General features: G+C 58.1%; 1 long non-coding RNA gene across 1 annotated transcript; it reads left to right on the top strand.

Annotated features, from left to right (window-relative positions):
* The first annotated feature begins 301 nt into the window (after positions 1-301).
* Positions 302-9597, top strand: LOC123616678 (uncharacterized). Its single transcript, XR_006724686.2, has 3 exons — positions 302-3044; positions 4366-6549; positions 7058-9597. It is a non-coding gene; the product is annotated as an uncharacterized LOC123616678 (long non-coding RNA).
* Positions 9598-17120: the final 7523 nt, after the last annotated feature.

Genomic DNA, 17120 nt, shown 5'->3' with positions numbered 1-17120 from the left:
CCCGCGACGGGCGCGGACTCGGCGCAGCGCCGCCGCCCGCCCGGCCTGCGCGCCCGCCCAGCCCCGCCCGCCAGGAGCGCACCCCCCGCCGGTCCCCCGCCCGCCCGGAGCGCGCCGCCCCCGCCGCCCCCCGCGCACCCCCCCCCGCCTCTCCCCCCGCCCGCCCGGAGCGCGCCCCCCTCCGCCAGCCCGCCCGGCCGCCGAGTTGCAGGCGAGCGAGTGCGGCGCAAACTTGCAAGTTTCCCTCCGCCAGGCGTTCCCGGGAGCCGCGCGGGGGCGGCGGGGGAGGGGGCGGCGGCGCGGGGGGGCGCGGGCGGGCGGGGCGGGAGCACAATTCCCTCCCTGGCCTGCCCCAAAAAAACCGCCCGGCGGAGCAGGCGGAGGAGAGCCGGACTGCGCGGCCGGGCCATTGTCTGGGCGGCCACACAAAGCGGCCAGCCGCGCTGCGCGTCCACCCCGGCCCTCACGTGGGGAAACTGAGGCCCGGAGGGGCCGTGAGCCCTGACGCGGGGGCACAGGCTCGGCTCCGTCGGGGGAGGAGGAGTGTTTTGTTTCCTGGAGCCCCCAGTCGGCCCCCCACCTTCACGCCTAAGGGCAAGCGGAGGCAGACGGGCACCCCCTAGCCCCGCCCGCACGGACGGGCCGCAGGCCGAGGGGAAGGGGTGCTCACGCTGCTGCTGCACTGCGGCCCCGGCTTGTGGGAGCCTTCCTTAAAGACGCCAGGCCGAGGACGGGCTGCCGCGTTGGGTGCTGACTTTGTGGCCGGGGTCTATTTTTATGCCTTGGATAGTTCTCTGCCCTGACTTTTCAATTCATGGCTTGTTTGTTCAAAAGCAAAAGGAAAGGCACCCCCCCCCCGGATGGCTTGGGCGTTTGGAGTCGGGGTCCTGGTGTGAGTCACCTGCGCAGAGCCGAGCATCCTGAGCAGGCACAGCCCAGGCTGAGGTGTCACCCCCGAGGCAGGCTGGCCCAGCACTGCGCCTCCCTCCTCACCGCACTCCGCCCTGTTAGACCCAGTCTGTGGGCGGCAGAGGGGCGGCTCATGGTGGGCCTGGGTCAGGGGCCTCTGTTAAGGAGGTGATGCCTGAGTGTAGATGGTCATCACCGCTGCTCAGGGACAAAAGAGAGTCCTACTGCATGGTGCCCACTGCCACCCGTGTGTCCTCGAGCAAGCCTCACCACCCTTCTGGGCTTCACGTTCCTCTCTGTGGAATAGGGGAGTAACAGGACCACCTCCCAATGGACGGCCAGAAACGATCCCTCCAAGGCCACTGAGACCTGTCCAGGAGAGAGGCCCTTGAGGCACTTGGGGCACGAGCCCCAGGCAAGTGCTTGCCAGGGAGCCCTCCCTCCCCCAGCACAGCCGCAGGCCACGACCCAGGCTTGTACTTCCCCCCAGCTTCTGCTTGATCCGTGCTCCCCATCCCCCTCGAGATCCCGGGCACCCTGCCGTCTGCCCCCCCACACCCTGTCCAGTCCCTGCCCCTCCCTCCAGCAGCAGCCTGTTTAACTGTGGTCCACATCTGTCATCACAACAAACCCACTCCCCCAGTTCACGCAGCACAGCCACCCACTTCTAAAACTGATTTCCTCCTGCCGGGGCTGGGGGCGGGCAAGCACGCAGGAAAAGGATGAAAAAGAGCAAACAGCGGTGCTGACACGTATGGTGTGCGAGCCGTGTGCCAGCCCCGGTTCTCAGGCCTGCCTCCATCCCCCCTGGCGTGCCCCTGGCCATGTGCACAGTCAGTGGCCCGTCTGAACGCCATCCTCCTGGCCTGTCCTCCTCCCGACCTGCATCAGACCTTGCCAATCCCGCTAGAGACGAAGAGACCAGATGCCCTTGCCCCTTGGGGGGCCCTGCTGGTCACGAGTGGGCCGGAAGAGAGCACCCAGGACCGCCCACCCGCTTCTCTGCTTGTCCCCTCCGACAACACACTGCAGTGGGCACTGCTAGCCTGCCTGACTCATGAGGGCGATGAGGCTGGGAGAGGTGACATGGCAGACGGGTCACCCTGGAGTGAGGATGAAGCCAGCATTTGAACCCAAGGCCCATGTTTGGAGCCTTTGGGCCCCTGAGGGTGTGAGGCTGCACAGCTCCCGCCCCCAGCGGGTCAAGGTCAGCACTGCCTCCTGCTGGGTCTCTAGACAGAGAGGGTGAGCATGGTGGTGGGGGGAGGTGAGGGGCAAGAGCAACGTGAATGCCCCCTGCTTCCAGTGCCATGGATCGGTCATTCATTCAACAAACATCTGTGGCATTTTTCCCAGGGGCCAGACCCTGTGCTCAGCCTAGGTACTCAGGCGGATACCAGCTCTGCCTCTCGCCAGCCGGGTGGCCTGACCAGTCCACTCCCTTCCCTGTGCCTCGGTCTCCTCATCTGTAAAAGGGGCATGGCCACACCCTCCCGCTGAGTCATGCAGATGACGAGATGAGATAACGCCAGGAGAGTCTGGCCCCAAGGAGGAGGAGCTCAGGAAGTGATAGTCACTACCACTACTGTTACCACTGTTTTTTTAATTTTTATTGAAATAGAGTAGATTTACAATGTTGTGTTCGTTTCAGGTGTATAGCAAAGTGATTCATTGATACATACATATATTCTTTTTCAGATTATTTTATTGCAGGCTATTACAAGGTATTGAATATAGTTTCCTGTACTGTACAGTAAGTCCTTGTTGTTTATTTTATGTACAGTGAAGTGTATATGTTAATCCCAAACTCTTAGTTTATCCCCCCATACCCCTTTTCCCTTTGATAACCAGAGTTTGTTTTCTATGTCTGTATCACTGTTATTACGAGGAAGTGAACTAGGCCCTCTGAGAGCCCCAGCCTAAAAGGGAGCCAAGACACACCCACAAGGAGCTGTTGTTTGACGTGGAGAGTGATGGGCAGACCGGAAGTGTTAGGGACAGTGACCTGAGGGCCGGGATGTCTCCTGGGCACAGCTGTTCCTGAGTTGCATCTTGAAGGAGGGAGGTTTCCATCAGGTCGAGACAAGGCTGAGGGCACTCCAGGCAGAAGGACCAGCAGGAGCAGTGGCCCGGAGGTGGGTGGTAGCCAGCACGTTGGGGGAACAGCCCGCTCGGCAGGCAGGTCGGAACACGCCAGACCCTTGTGGGAAAGCTGGTTCTGGAGGCCTCCAAGGTTGGGCTGAAGCATCTGAAGTCACCTGCCCACGAGAGCGGGCCGTCTGCCACCCTGGGCTCCCCACCCCTCCCCCAGCCCCTTGCCCCTTGCCACAGAAAACGCGAGACTCCCTTTGGAATTGTTGGGGCCTGGAGACAGGGCGCCACACACAGAGGCAGATTTCCGCGTGGGTTCCTCTCCCCGGGCCAGGCCTGAGAGAGGCCCGTGAAGGCGTCCCGCAGCGCCAGCCTCCCCCGGGGCCCTGGGAGACCGGGTGGGTGGTGGAGTGAGCACGGGGTCCGGAGCCCTGCAGACCTGCCTCAAATCCAGCCTCGGGGGCTGCTGGTGCTGAGCTGCCCTCAGCCTCACCTTCCCATCTGCAGGGGGCGGGGGCGGGGCGGCAAGGGGCAGGGGGGAGCCGCCGCTAGGACTGCGGAGGGGAGCCCGGCCGCAGAGGGGAGCGAACTCCCGGGCTCCCTGGTGGAAAGTATGCTTGCTGCTTGTTATTTCTGTTTCTCCCTCTCCCCTCGAGCTGGGGCTCTTTGGTGCAAATGATCCCACAGGACACTGCCTGGGACAGTGGCTGCCCCATTTGGAGTCACCAGGTCCAAGCTAACCATGGAAAAAACCGCCCCCAGCCTCCCTGCCATGTGCTTCTGCAGCCAAAAATATTTTTATAGTAATATCCATCTATTTACAAGCCGGGATCTGAGAGGGTTTTGTTTTTTGTTTGGGGCTTTTTTTCCCCCGCTGAAGGATGCTTTTTAAGGTACTTTGGCCTATTCCATGCGCCTGTCTCTGCTTAGTCTTGTAAACAGTCTTCAGAATCGCTCGGTGAATAATATTTTTAAAGGCTGGTGTCCGCCAGGCTGGGGCCCCCGAGACTGGCGTCTGGGCAGACGCCTCCCAGCAGTTCCTGGGGCACCAAGGGGCACTTTGGCTGCTTCCAGTTCTTTCCCCCGAAGGAGGGTCCATGTGGTCCTGAGCTGGTGGCCAGCAGGGTTTCACAGGGGTTCGGGGCCCTTGGCCCCCATCAGGCAGAGCGGGGGCTTAGGCATTCCAGCCTATCCGCAGTGCCCCAGACCGACGAGTACTTTCTCATCACCCCTGTGGCTCCTTTGCGGGGTGACACTCTGTCCGTGGTGACAGATGACTCAAGCTGGGAGGTGGGGATGAAGCCCAGAGAGGCAGGGACTCACCTGAGGTCCCCCCGGGTCCTGCCCTGTCTCTCCATTGTCTAGGGGAAATCAGGAAAGCTGCTGGTCCACACTGGGCCTCCAGTCTGTTCTGCTTAGTGGGGAGGAGAAGGAAGGGGACGCCATGGGAAAAAGGATGGCTTCTGCACCCCTGCAGCACCTTGACTGCTCCTGCCTATGGGCAGCACCTGGCCCCGGGGGACGGCCGGCCCTGCACACCCAGACCAGCGCAGGCAAGAGAAAGCTTGGGCTCCATGTGAACCAGGTGCTCTGAAGGCAGGCAGCTTACCAGCACCCGGGAGGCTCGCTCCAAACCCGTGGGAGCTGAAAGGCGGCTTGGGCAAACCAGCTGTGTGAGACAGGCCTGAGGGGACAGGGGCCTCTGCGAAGGACCAGGATTTTAGGGCAGCTCCCGGCAGGAGCTGGTGGGTTCCTTCCAGAGGCCTCCAAAGAGATGCTCCCACCAATCGCCAAGGTCACCCAGAAGGAGTCACAGGTGCGGAGGGGAAGGAGGGGTGAGGGGCAGCCGGGAAGGGCAGAGAGTGCCAGGGTGGTCCGGAGAGTTCCGAGTTAGCAGGAGAGGACCCTGGTGTCTCCTGGGGGCCTCTTGGTGCCAGGTCTGGCCCCCACTGCCAGGCATCATCTCATCCGACAGGACTCCTGTTTCCCCACTTCACAGACGGTGTCACTGAGGCTGAGGGAGGTTGTGACTGGCTGCAGGCCATGCCATGGCTCCAGCTCTGACGTCAGTACGCTCGCTTTGGAGGCTGATGGTCAGGCCCCCTAGGGAAGCCTTGGGACAACCAGCAGCTCGGCCTCCTGCCTCCAGTGAGCTGCTCCACCTCCCTGCTTCTCACCGGTATGTGGATGGTAAGACCAGAGTCCAGGGAGGAGGACCACGCAGCAGACTTGAAAACCTGGGTGCTCGGGTAGGTGCTAGGAAGGGGAGGCCACGCCTGGCTCAGCCGCCAGCCGTCACATGGCCCTCTCTGAACCTCAGTCTCTTTTTCTATAAAAAGAGAGAAAAGAGCCCCTAATCATGGAGCCTTTCTTACATGAAGTGAGAACATATCTCTAGGGAAATCACTGTTACGCATCCCAGGAGCTGAGGAGCAGGGCGAAGTCCGAGAGTCCCAGCCTGGGTGCCCATCCAAGTGCCAGCCTGGCTCTGAAGGTGGCCCGCCCGTTCCCTGGCTCCTGTCCACCATGCCCCTCTCCAGATGCCGCCCATCAAGCAAGAAGATAATGTGTTTTATCGGGGGCATTTATCATCGATGATTGCTGCATAAATCTCCCTCTGCGCACATACGTATACACAGAAGTGGATGAATATCCTGGGGAGAGCCGCCGTGCCCAATCTCAGTGATGTAGTCAACTTGCCCCCATAAAGATAACGGGAAATGATTCATAATATTTATTTGACAGACATGATATGAACCGTAATAGCCTGTTGGGATTAAAAATATCCATACGTCTCTGTCAGCCACCAGCGTGGTTTAAATATCACACGTGTGGCGGCCGCGGCCCCGGGGAGGTGGGAGCGGTTGTTGACAGTGGCGGCAAGGAGTCGTCGTCTGCGTCGAGGAGTGGAAGAGGATCCCAGGAGTTCGCCTGCTGCTCCTTGAGCTTGCATCACAGGAAGCCGTACCTGAACACGCAGGTCCCCGCTCCCAGCCCCGCAGCCGGCAGGGCCAGCGCTGCCCGGCTCGCTGCTCCGCAGCCCTGGGCCAGCGGCAGCCCAGTGGGGCCTGACCTGCCTCCAGGCTGCAGCTCTGGGTCCAAGGAAGCTGCTGTCCCCACAGAGGAGGCCCGGCAGGCCTGGGCCCTACCCTCTGTGGCTGGAGACCCTGCGCCATCAGCTGGTCCGGAGTCTCCCTCCGCCCAGGGTGAAGCAGAGCCCCTGCCGCCCCCGCCCATCAGGTCACTGCCAGCTTATAAACCCCTTCCTGCTCCACACTGCCCTCGGGATAAAGTCCAAGCTCCTAAGAAACCGGCCGGGCCCTCCCTTCCTGCCCTGAGTCATCTCCCTCTGCTGGCACCCAGCCCTGCCCACAAGCCGTCCCGGTCCCGGCCAGACTGCGTTCTGGATGAGGTCCACACAGGCCCCTCCACCTTGCGCTGGAAGGCCCAGCCCCGGGGCGGCCCCGTCGGCGGTTGGCTGACCGCCTCCCAGGTCGGCCGGCGCTTCTCTGCACCCTGCGACAGCCTGCACCTCTGTCCCTATGCGAGGTTTGTTTCCTTGATGTTCCCACGGGTGCGGGCTCAGCGAGGCTGGGGACCTGGGGACGGGACCACCAGCTTTCCGTTTCCCCACCAGGCACACCATGGGAGGTCAAAATGTTCGTGGAGGGAGGGAGGGAGGGAGGCAGGACACGGTTTTCAGGGGCCTGGCTCCTCCCCAAGCCCCGGGGCTGGGCTCTCAGCGTCCCTGTTTACATCTCAGCCCCGCTGTACTTAGAGGAAGGTCCTTTCCCTCCCAGAGCCTCAGTTTACCCTTCTGTACAGTGAGTCTCCAGCCCCCGTGAGGAAGCCTGGCAGGGTTTGCTCTGGGAAGAGCCCAAAGCCTTGGCACTGAGAAAATCTCCGGGGGGATGTTTAACCTCTTCCACCGTTACCCCACCTCGCCCCGTCTGCCAGCCCCCAGCCCCAGAGCTCCCTTCAAGGGCGCCCCATCCCCAGGCTGATAATGACAACTGGCCTTTGTCCTCCTACTAACGGGGGTCCTTGCTCCCCAAAGAGATCACCTCTGAGCCGAGAAACTGCCCCAAGAGGAAGTGTCCTGGAAATGAGGTTGCCCAAGAGGAGAGGCCCAGACCCACCCGCCTGCAGCGGCCTGACCTCCACACCCCCCTCCCTGGGGGGGCAGGGCAGCGCCCTGCAGGCAGGACAGACAGATGGACAGACGGACGGGAAAGGCGAGCCCCAGGCCCAGGTGTCACTGATGAGCCGAAGGAGATGGACCATTTCCTCAGCTGCAGGCGCAGACCCTCACTTCGCCCGTTCGGGGCCCCCTTCCTGACCCCCCCCACCGCCCGTGTTCCCGCCTCCCACTTCCAGGCAACCGTGGCCAAGTGTGGGCTCCCGCCAGCACCTCCTGTAAATTCCCAGGGCCGGGTTCTCTGCTGTCACTGTGGCCGCCCACCGGGCCTCCCTCGGGCTCCTAGCCTCACCTGCAGAGGCCTCGGCCTGCCCTCCCCCTTGCTCCGCTCCAGCTGCTCCATCTTATCCTCCCCCAGGGGCATGAGCATCAGGGTTCCCACCTGCCCGGGGCGATGGAGACACAGGACGGGGACGGAGACCCAGGCAGTCACAGGTCTCACCCAAGGCCTGGATGGCTGCCCAGGACCAGTGGCTTCACATGAGCTCAGCCACAAGGCTCTTCTTCAAAGGCCCGTGGTGCGGGAGTAAGACAGGGGAGGGGCACACCCTGGTTGAGGCCAGCTGGGGACCCCGGAGCCTGCCCACCAGCCCTCCCACCCTGAGGAGCCAGCTGGACCCCACCGAGTACAGACACCCCGAATCAGGAGGGAACCCCCACTGAGGGGGTGACAGGGCTGATCCTGTGGTGCTCAGTGTGGGCCGAATGAGATCAAGACGCAAAGCCCCTCCGGGCCTGCCCCGAGCGAGCACAGAGGGAACAGCAGGAGTAACAGCCCCGCCAGGCGCGTCTCTAGTGTGCTACCCCCTCGGCCCTCAGCCGAGAGTCCAGCGGTTTGGGGGAAGGCGAGTTTGCCCGGGCCAGGCTCCAGCATCAACGGTTTAAACCTCATGGCTACAAATTTCCAGATCGTCCTAGTGTTTGTATGTGGGTCCCTGATATCCCAGGGCACCGTGCCTCCCCGTAGGGACAGATCCGTTTCAGCTGAGTCTGCGCAGGCCCACGCCCACGTCCAAGGATGGGGAGATGGCCGGTGGCTCAGACCCGGGAGCTGAGCTGGTTAAGAGCTTGTCCCCATGAGCTGTGCTCTGCTGGTTGGGCCGCTGGGTCTCAGCTCTTAAGAAGCAAATGCTTGGAAAGGTAGAAGGGCCTCCCAGCGGAGCCTCAGGGCCACTCAGAGCTGGCTAGGGGGGGCACGGGGACACCAGCAGAGAGGTGAGCTCCCACCTTGCAGCTGCACACCTGAGACCCCGGCAGAGACGGTAGCCGGGGCACCTGGGAAAGCCGGCTGTTCCCACACAACACGGCCCATGCCTGCATTAGGTCGTCCCTAGGAGCCAGCTGGCCGGGCTGGCCCCGTGAGCCTGGCACCCGGCAGCCCGGCCGCTGGCCCTCGGCTCACTGGGTTCAGAGAAGCACTAGCTGACCGGGGGCACTATCACCCTGGTAGCCTGACCGGTCGCTTCCTGGGGTTCACACTCAGGGAGGTGCGCCCGTCGGTGCAGCCTGTCCGCTGGCAGGCCGTCCCCTCCCCAGCCTCAGTTTCCTGCTCAGTAACGTAAGCCCTCCGCCCTCTGCCCCACTGGTGTGTGACTCCAGAGCTCCCTCCTGGGGATGCCCTGGTCGTCAGGCAGCGCCTCCGCGGTGCCCGCAGCAGAGCAAGAATGTGCCCGAGTCCGAGCCTCTCTCCTCAGCCTAAGGAAACGGAAACTCAGGGGAGCTGCAGGAAGGAAGGATGCGCGAGGCCCGGCTGGCGGCGGGGAAGGTGGGAAACAGCCTGCACGGACCCCGATGAGCATCTGTCAGATGATAAAGGATCAGCTCAGTAAAGCACACGCGCGTGCTGAAAACAATATACTGCCAAGTAGGGGAAAAAGCAGTTTAAAATTATACACAGAAAATTTCCAGTTATAAATCCTTACACAGAAACCTGGAAAGAACTCCCCGCCCCGATTTGTTCTCAGGGGTGACTTCTGGCAGTGGAGCCAGGTGCTCACTAACCTTCTTCTTCGTCATTTTCTTTCTTTTCTATAATGAGCATTTAAAGTCAGAGAAGGGAGAGGGTGTAGCTCAGTGGTAGAGTGCATGCTGAGCATGCATGAGGTCATGGGTTCGATCCCCAGTAACTCTGTTAAAAAAATAACAAAATCAATAAATCTAATTACCCTCCCCCCAAAATTTTTAATTAAAAAACAATAATAAAATAAAATCAGAAAAAAAGTAGGGTTCGCGAAAGTCTGCAACACATATGAAACCTGATTTTTGATGTTGCAGCCAACTCCAGCTCGGGTTCTAGCTCAGAAGACCCCATCCCGCCCTGACCCTGTGACCCCCATGTGACTGCCTTGTGAACCCTGAAGTCAGGGGTCATGTCTCTTCTCTCAGCCACCTCCCCACACTGCCCCACCCTCCCCTCGTGGGGGGCCCCCAGCCCCCACCGTCCTGCCGCCCCCCTCCCCAGGCAGGCTCTGCTCCAGCAGCGCTGTGCCGGAAACACCAGTGTCGACTTTGCACTGATAAGGATACGCCTGCCCTTGCTTGATCGGCTGCGAGGAGATTTATCTGATCTGCCCACCTTGTCACTGGGCCAGGTAAGATTAATAATACACTTAATTTCACCAGCACGGAAGGTTGCATCTAAATGGCCAAAATATTTGGACTACAGCGTGACAAGTGAGATCATTTCAGTGGTTTTTAAAGGCTGATGCAGAACCCGCTTGGCTTTTGTCCCTGGCTGTCTGTTGCCAACACAGCTGAATGGCTGGGCTCATCCAAGAGGTTCTGAGCTGTAGGACGGTGCCCTGGGCCCCTACACTGACCCCAGCACCCCACAAGTGTGCCCTCCCTCAGCGGTGCCTCCTGTGAGCCAGCAGTGGAGGGTCAGAGGGGCGGGGGCAGCTTGGAAGGGAACCGGCACAGTCCAGGTCCCCCTCCCTCGATCTCCAGGTAACACCCTGGAGTGCCACATGCCCCTGGCCCAGGTCCCACCATGGTGGACCAGACACTCACAGGCCAGAAAGAGGACAGGACATAAGACCAAGGGGGTGTCAGGGCACGTTGGCCCGGAGGCGCCTGGATATGGGACAGGGTCTGGTCAGGGGACATGAGAGAGCAAAGTCTCCCACTGGGGAGGTCAGAGCACAGCTGGGGAGGGGTTGGGGGTGATGGGGGCTCGAGGTGCTCAGTGTGGGGCAACAGTCCTGCCCCCGCAGGTTGGAGTGGCCCAGGTTTGGAAGGGCCTCGATCACCTGGTAACAGTGCTGTGGCGAGGAAGGGGGTGGGAGCCCCGGGAGGGCCTGAGCCCCGGGGGACCGGCCCTCAGCTGACAGTAAGCCGAGGGCTGCGTCCACTGAGTGCTCGTCCCGGTGCTTGCATTATCGGGCAGAGGTGAACGCGATGATCAGCTCCGTTTTGCAGAGGGACCCGGGCTTGGAGGTGCTGTGACTTGCTTTACACTGTGGCTCACCTGGGGCACCGCCAGGATGTGGTCCAGGCTGGTCTGCGGCTGGAGCCTGGTTCTGAGAGGGCAAAGCCTGCCCCACCTGGCCGGTGGGGGAGGTTGCGGGAGAGGGAGCTGCTGCACGAACTTGCCGGGTCAGCCGGCTCAGCTCGGCTGCGGGGCGCACACTGCCCTGGCCCCCGGAGGGGCCCGTGACCAGACCACCTTGCAGAGGACGAGTGAGCAAAGCTGTCCCAGGCAGGGTTCAGGACGCCCGCAGACCACTGTGCCCCCGGAGGTCCTCTCTCCTTGCCCTGCCCCAGTTTTACGCACGGGAGTCTGGGGCCCCAAAGGAGGGAGGGGCTTGCCCAAGGCCACCTCCCAGGCCTTCCAACCCTCGGAAGCTTCCAGCAGGCTCTGCAGCCGAGCGAGGCCCAGCCCCCCCGACCCCCCGGCTGCCCTTCCCGCGAGCCGCAGGGGTTGGTGCCTCTCTGGGGTCCCTGCCGCCTGCCCTCCGTGAATGCCCAAGCTCTTCATCACGCCCGCCGCCCCCGGGAGTGGCTTTGTCTGGGAGCCACCTGACAAACGGGGCTGAGCAAAGGACTAACAGGATTTCTCAGCCCTGTCAGTCGGGTGATTACCCCCTTCAGCCATCTGAAGACGAATTAGTGTTGACTCTCCTCACCCCGCCCAGACCACCAGCCCGGAGCTGTTCCCGGTGCTCGTGCATTTTACAGTCAAGCTTATAGCAGAGCTGGACTTCAGGCCTCTCTGATCAGGACCAGTAGGCAGAAGTGCCTGGACAGCTGGCCAGCTCTCCTGTGGGCCCTCTGCCTCGTGGCTGGGAGCCCCAGGGGTGGGGGTAGAGACAGCTGGGCTGTCTAAGCAGCCCACAGTTGCTCTGCCTGGACCTGCGATGCCTACAGAGGGTGCTCATTAACTGAGCCTCACGTCCCAGTCAGGTGGACCCTCCAGTGGACGTTAGGTTTGCTGGGTCCCATGAGCAAATGTGCCCGCAGCTCTGTAACTGCCCCCAGGGAGGTCTAGGATGGCTTCTGGGTTGCCAAGAAGTCCTGATCTGTCTGGCAGCTGTGTCAGTATCTCCAGCAAGGCTGCACTGGCCTCCACTGGCCAGGGGCAACTCCCTGCAGGGCCCTGATGACTTCACCCCGCCACAGGCAGCCCGAAGGGAGAGACCTCTGCGTGCATTACTCGCAATCTCCAGGACACTCCAGGGCGGGATGGCGGAATCTGTGGCTTGTCCTGGGGGGCCTGGCAGGCCTGGGCTCCACCTGGCTCCCCCAGCTTCTGGCTGTGCGTCTTGGGCAAGTCCCTTCTCTGAGCCTCTGCTTTCTCACCAGTAAAATGGGCGCCAATAGTAGCACCGTGTCCGGCATCTCAGGCTGGCGGCAGGGCCGGAGAGCAAGGCACAGTGCCCAGACGGAGCGGACGTTTGGTGCGCTTGCCTAAAGGTAGATGGATAAAACTTGACTGTGGGAAGAAGGAAAGGACACTCCCCAAACCCCCCTCGTGGCTGAGGAAGGAGGCCAGCTCTCCTTCTGCCAGCAGGCTGCCCGCACTTCTGAGCACACCCTCCCCCCCCCCCCACTGGCTGTCCCTCATCTTCACAAGGACCTTTTTAGGAGGAGCTGGCCCCTCTGAAGCAGCGGGTCCCACCCCACCCCTGGCCGGCATTTCCAGCTTGAACAAGAGAACACAACACCTCTTCCATAGCGAGAGCACGCCTGGTCCATTGGGGAACCGGACCCAGCCCGTCTGGGCCCCCTTTCCCGTCTGTAAACAGGGAAATAAAGTCTGCCAGAGCGGCAGTGAGGAGGTGAGAGCTGTCCTGACTATCAGGCCTCATGCAAGACCCCCAGCCTAGACAAGGAGGCAGACAGATTTCTCAATTCATATGAGGATGGACTAATGGCAGCCATGAGGACCAAGACATTCCCTTTATGTAGGAAGAAACTGAAGTCTAGAGAGAGGAATGGATGCTGCACAGGACTGTTGCAGGGGCCTGGAGCCACGGCACGAGAGGAGTGCAAGGCAGGCAGTGATGCCGGCAACAGCAGAGACAAACAGATGGCCTCAGGGAGAAGCCTGGCAAGACAGCTTCTGAGAGGAGCAGGGGGATGAGGTCTGAGATGGATGGGGTGGATGGAGCCCATGTGAGAATCCAGGTGACCCCCTGCCCTTTCCACAGCAGGCCAAGGAATTCACTGGATCATGGGCTGATTTCTGTCCTAGTGCCCAGAAATGGAATCATAGATGTGACTCCTGATCCAGCCTGTCCTCTCCAAATAAAGGGAGTAAAGCTGCGATCTAAAAATGACCTCACATATCAAGCTGTATGGGGTGCAGCTAAAGCAGTGCTTGGAGGGAAACTTGCAGCCTCAAATAATTACATTACGAAAGGAGAAAGATCGAAAATCAGTGACCTAAGCTTTCACTTTAGGATGATTAAAAAAAGAGACAGATAAAAGCAAACTAAATCCAAAGTAAGTGGAAGGAAGGACATAATGAAGACAACAGCAGAAATTCATGAAATAGAAATAGACCAGGGAAAATTAGCAAAGCCAAAGACTGGGTGTTTGAAAATGTTGATGAAATTGACAAACTTCTGTTGAGGGCAATCAAGAGAAAAGAGAGCAAAACTTACCAAGATGAAGGGGTCATCACTACAGACCCTACAAATATTAGTCAGATGATGAGAGAATACTGTATACAATTTCATACCCCAAAGCATGACAACGTGGACGAGATGGACATATTTCTTGGGAAAGACAACTTACCAAAACTGATAGCAGAAGGGGAAGAAAATCTATAGCTATTAAGGAAGTTTAATTGATCAGAAATAATCCCCAAACTCCAGGCCCAGATGGTTTCATTGATGAATTCTGTCAATCATTCAAATCTTATATCAAAGATTTAAGATAAATGTCTTTCAAAATTTTAATAAAATATCAAAATATTAACAACTTAAATCCAAAAATACTGAAAAAGGGATGATACCTCATGAGGTAACTTCTCAATTCCTGAGACTCATCTCAGGAATGCAGTGTTGGTTTGACATTTGAAAAACAATGGAATTCACCATATTAACAGACTAATGGAGGAAAATCATATCATTTCAAAAGAAAATTAGGTGATTTCAAAAGATTCAGAAAAAACACTTAGAAAATTCATTGCGCATTCATTATTAAAAAAAAAAAGCTCAGTAAATTAGGTACAGTAGGGAACTTCAAACTGATAAAGGGAATGTACAGAAAACCAATTTATAGTCACCATCATCCTTAATGGCGAAAAACTGCCTTGTTTCCCAGAGACTGGTAACAAGGATTTTCTCTTGCTACTCCTGTTCAGCATTGTACTGACCATCCTAGACGAAGCATGCGCTCTACCACTGAGCTATACCCTCCCCCCAACCAAAGCAAATTTTTAAAAGAACAAAGTTGAAAAATTTACCTTATCTGATTTCAAGAGTATCTATACAGCTACATTAATCAAGACAATTTGTTATTTGGTAAAGGTTTATATATGTGTGTATATGTAAAATAATGCTGCATTTTATATTATATAAAATAATACATAATGGGTGTGTGTGTATATCTATATATGATCAGAGAAGACCTTGAACTTCACCTGTTACGGAGAGAATGTATACATTCTCCATATACATATGGAACAGAATAGAGCATTCAGAAATAGACTCACACTCCCCTGTGGTCAAACGCTGACGCAGATGCCAAAGCAATCCAGTGGAGAAAGGAAAGTTTCCAACAACTGTTGTTGTCTCCACCGGATCCATATAAAAAATTACACATCAACTGTTACATCATACACAGAAATTAATTTGAGATGGATCAAAAATGAAGTTTCAAATGTAAACTTATAAAACCTATAGAAGAAAATTTTGGGGGGAAAAAAACCTTTGCAAACGTGGGGAGGCAAAGGATTCTAAGAACACAAAAATCATGAACATTTTTTCAAGAAGCTATATTGGGCTTCATCAAAATTAAAAATTTTCGTTCTTCAGAAGATACCATCAAAAAATAAAAAGACAAAGGGGGAGGGTGCAGCTCAAACGGTAGAGCACATGCTTAGCATGCACAAGGTCCTGGGTTCAATCCTCAGTACCTCCACTAAAAATAATAATTTTTAAAAAGACAAGGCACATATTGAGGGGAAAAAATCACAGGACATGTATCATACAGAGTTTGTGTATCTAGAATATATAAAGGATGTTTAAAGCTCAACAGTAAAAAGACCAGCAGCTAAACTTAAAAGAGGGCAAGAGATTTCAACACACGTTCCACAAAAGAAGATATACAGACAGCCAATGAGCACACAAAACGCGTGCGGAGTCACGAACCACCGAGGAGCTGCAAGGGAAGCCTCCACGAGACAAGCACTCCACGCCACCCGAGCGGCTAACATTAAGAAGACTGGCCATCGACTGTCGGCGAGGGGCTGGAGCAACCGCAACTCTCATTCACTACTATAAGCATATAATGTGATTGAGTCTCCTTGGAAAAATTTAGTGTTTTCTTAAAAAGTTAAATATACATCAACCGTATGACCCAACCATTCGCTCCGAGGATGTGTGTTCACAAAATGGCTTGTATGTGGCGGGCGCTGTCCCTCCACCCCGCCACGTATCACCAGAGTCAGCAGACAGAAAGAGACCAGGATGTGGCCACACGTGGTTTAGGAGAAAGGGGGGGCCTGGAGGGTCAAGCCTTGGCTCTGCGATTTGTTAGGCATGTGTCTTTCCCTCTGCAACCCCCCACTTCCTCTTCCTGGGCTGTCAAGGGGGAGAGGACGGCAGTGACCTTCTGGGATGTGGCCGAGAGACCGTAGTGGACAGTACCAGCTCACTGAGCACCAGGCTCCAGAGACAGGGAGGGAGGAGACTCAGGGGGCTCTGTGGGCAGTGTGCCCGCGATGTGGGTGCCCCCCGCTGCGTGTCTGCTTGTGGTGTCGGTGCCTGACGGGGCAGAGAAGAGTCAGTGGGCATTGGGAACGGAGGATCAGGGGAACCGCAAACAGACCTGTCTGGCTCGGGGGGCCCTGCTCCCAGCCCAGGTCTGGGAGGGGTTGCCTGAGGCCCCCGGGGCTCAAGACCGGGAGCATTGGCGGGAATGGGAGCTGCCAGTCCCAGGAATGGGACTCCCCAGGCCCGTGCTGAGCTCTGCAGGAGCGGAGGGTCACTGGCGGGGGGGCATTACCTCACACCACTTAGGGTCCTAAGTCCCAGCATCCTCATGTCCTGCGGTGACCCCAGCAACTCAAGTCTGTCTCTGTGTCCAGGGCCCCAGAGACGTCGGGGACCCAGGGGCACAAGCGGCTCCTGTCATGTTAAGAAGATGCCCTCAGCCCGAAAGGACGAGCCACGCACTCTGCGGGCCCCGCCCCTCACCCACGCCGCCTAGAATTTGCCTGCATTTTCTTTCCGATCCCCCAAAATTAATGACAAGGAGTCACTTGTGCTAGTTTTGTCTCATCAGAGGAGACTTGAACCTCACTTGTGGTGGGGCGACGACTTTTCTCTGAAGAGGATGGCATTCCAAGATAAATGAGGTGTGCTCCCTGCTCTGGCCAAGAATTGGGGGCCTCAGAGGAGGAACAGAGAACCCTCCCCCTGAAGTGTAAGCCCCTCCCGTTCTCAGAGGCCGGGGGCACAGCCTAGGCGTCAGGCAGATCTGGCCTCAAATCTGTCTCCTGCCTTGCGAACTTGGTCCAATCCCTAAACTCTGAGACCCCAAATCCTTGTCTGTAAAATGAGGGGAGAGGATGCCCCCTTGCACAGGCCAGTTCTGAGGCTCTGAGAGGGCAGAGTTCAGCAGCCAGGGCACCGGGGGACCTCGCCTGGACACAGCAGCCTGGACACAGGCGGAAGCAGGGACGGGAGCCGCCCCTGCCCGGACTCTTGCCCCTCCCCCGCCCTTCGCCTCAGGGTAACCTCAGGCCTCCAGCCAGGAACCCCACCAGTGAACCCCCCATAAGCAGGGCCTGGCGGGAGGAAGTGTTAGGTTGTGGTTAGTGTGGGGGCCACCAGAGCTGCGTTGGGGACACCCTCCTGCCAATCTCACCCTGCTCTGAGTGGGCTTGCTGGCGGCCACTGGCAGTGCCCGACCTGGGCCCCGGGTGCCCTCGCTCCCACCGTGCCAGCCCTCCCAGGCCTCCCTTCTGTGACTTTTCACAGCTCTGTGAACACCAGCTTCGAAACACACCCGCCTTCCCCTGTGTTGAGAAGTTGGAGGGCTGAATGATTCTTTGTCTAAAGGGGACCCCATAGCAGGGCAAGGATCAGGTAGGGGGGCTTCGGCCTGTGACGCCAAGCCAAGTAGCCACCTGGAGACACGTTTGTCTGGCAAGTGGCTGAGAACCAGAAGCATCCAGGTCCAGGTGGCTATGGCTGCATTACACGCTGCCTCCAAACTTGGTAGCTCACAGCAGCCGTTTTATTATACCTCA

The sequence above is a fragment of the Camelus bactrianus genome, chromosome 4, assembly GCF_048773025.1.
Source record: "Camelus bactrianus isolate YW-2024 breed Bactrian camel chromosome 4, ASM4877302v1, whole genome shotgun sequence".
Lineage (NCBI taxonomy): Eukaryota > Metazoa > Chordata > Mammalia > Artiodactyla > Camelidae > Camelus > Camelus bactrianus.
Note: the sequence above shows the minus strand (reverse complement) of the source record. Positions and strands in the feature narration are given on the sequence as shown.